The following is a 2,245-nucleotide window of genomic DNA, read 5'->3' on the forward strand; positions in this document are numbered from 1 at the left end:
GGGGGGGTCAGTGCTGGATGTGGAGAAGAGAGGGGGGGTCAGTGCTGGATGTGGAGAAGAGAGGGGGGGTAGTGCTGGATGTGGGGAAGAGGGGGGGGGGTAGTGCTGGATGTGGAGAAGAGGGGGGGGGTCATTGCTGGATGTGGAGAAGAGAGGGGGGGGTCAGTGCTGGATGTGGAGAAGAGAGGGGGTCAGTGCTGGATGTGGAGAGAGAGGGGTAGTGGCTGGATGTGGAGAAGAGGGGGGGGTCAGTGCTGGATGTGGAAGAGAGGGGGGGTCAGTGCTGGATGTGGAGAAGAGAGGGGGGTCCTGTTGGATGTGGAGAAGAGAGGGGGGGGTCAGTGCTGGATGTGGAGAAGAGAGGGGGGGTCAGTGCTGGATGTGGAGAAGAGGGGGGGGGTAGTGCTGGATGTGGAGAAGAGTGGGGGTCAGTGCTGGATGTGGAGAAGAGGGGGGGGTAGTGCTGGATGTGGAGAAGAGGGGGGGGTCAGTGCTGGATGTGGAGAAGAGGGGGGGGTAGTGCTGGATGTGGACTCTCTCACAGCTGGAGGAAGAGGGGGGGGTCAGTGCTGGATGTGGAGAAGAAGGGGGGGGGGGGGTAGTGCTGGATGTGGACTCTCTCACAGCTGGAGAAGAGGGGGGGGGGTCAGTGCTGGATGTGGACTCTCTCACACCTGGAGAAGAGGGGGGGGGTCAGTGCTGGATGTGGACTCTCTCTCACACCTGGAGAAGAGGGGGGGGTCAGTGCTGGATGTGGACCTCTCTCACAGCTGGAGAAGAGGGGGGGGTCAGTGCTGGATGTGACTCTCTCACAGCTGGAGAAGAGGGGGGGGGTCAGTGCTGGATGTGGGACTCTCTCACACCTGGAGAAGAGGGGGGGTCAGTGCTGGATGTGGACTCTCACACCTGGAGAAGAGGGGGGGGTCAGTGCTGGATGTGGACTCTCTCACACCTGGAGAAGAGGGGGGGGTCAGTGCTGGATGTGGAGAAGAGGGGGGGGGTAGTGCTGGATGTGAACTCTCTCACAGCTGGAGAAGAGGGGGGGGTCAGTGCTGGATGTGGAGAAGAGGGGGGGTCAGTGCTGGATGTGGAGAAGAGGGGGGGGGTAGTGCTGGATGTGGACTCTCTCACAGCTGGAGAAGAGGGGGGGGGCAGTGCTGGATGGGGACTCTCTCACACCTGAAAGAGGGGGGGTCAGTGCTGGATGTGGAGAAGAGGGGGGTCAGTGCTGGATGTGGAGAAGAGGGGGGGGGTAGTGCTGGATGTGGACTCTCTCACAGCTGGAGAAGAGGGGGGGGGCAGTGCTGGATGGGGACTCTCTCACACCTGGAGAAGAGGGGGGGGTCAGTGCTGGATGTGGAGAAGAGAGGGGGGGTCAGTGCTGGATGTGGAGAAGAGAGGGGGGTCATGCTGGATGTGGAGAAGAGAGGGGGGTCAGTGCTGGATGTGGAGAAGAGAGGGGGGGGCAGTGCTGGATGTGGAGAAGGAGGGGGGTAGTGCTGGATGTGGAGAGAGGGGGGTAGTGATGGATGTGGAGAAGAGAGGGGGGGTCAGTGCTGTGTGGAGAAGAGGGGGGGTGTGCTGGTGTGGGAGGGGGGGGTCGTGCTGGATGTGGAAGAAGAGGGGGGGGTCAGTGCTGGATGTTGGAGAAGAGGGGGGGGGTAGTGCTGGATGTGGAGAAGAGGGGGGGTCAGTGCTGGATGTGGAGAAAGAGGGGGGGGTAGTGCTGGATGTGGAGAAGAGGGGGGGTCATTGCTGATGTGGAGAAGAGAGGGGGGGTCAGTGCTGGATGTGTGAGAAGAGGGGGGGGGTAGTGCTGGATGTGGAGAAGAGGGGGGGTAGTGCTGGATGTGGAGAAGAGGGGGGGTCAGTGCTGGATGTGGAGAGAGGGGGGGTAGTGGCTGGATGTGGAGAAGAGAGGGGGGGTCAGTGCTGGATGTGGAGAAGAGGGGGGGGTCAGTGCTGGATGTGGAGAAGCGGGGGGGGGGTCAGTGCTGAATGTGGAGAAGAGGGGGGGGTAGTGCTGGATGTGGAGAAGAGGGGGGGTAGTGCTGGAGGTGGAGAAGAGGGGGGGTGAGTGCTGGATGTGGAGAAGAGAGGGGGGGGTCAGTGCTGGATGTGGGAGAAGAGGGGGGGGGGTAGTGCTGGATGTGGAGAAGAGGGGGGGGTAGTGCTGGATGTGGAGAAGAGGGGGGGGTCAGTGCTGGATGTGGAGAAGAGAGGGGGGTAGTGCTGGATGTGGAGA

Source organism: Gymnodraco acuticeps, unplaced genomic scaffold (assembly GCF_902827175.1).
Source record: "Gymnodraco acuticeps unplaced genomic scaffold, fGymAcu1.1, whole genome shotgun sequence".
Classification (NCBI taxonomy): Eukaryota; Metazoa; Chordata; class Actinopteri; order Perciformes; family Bathydraconidae; genus Gymnodraco; species Gymnodraco acuticeps.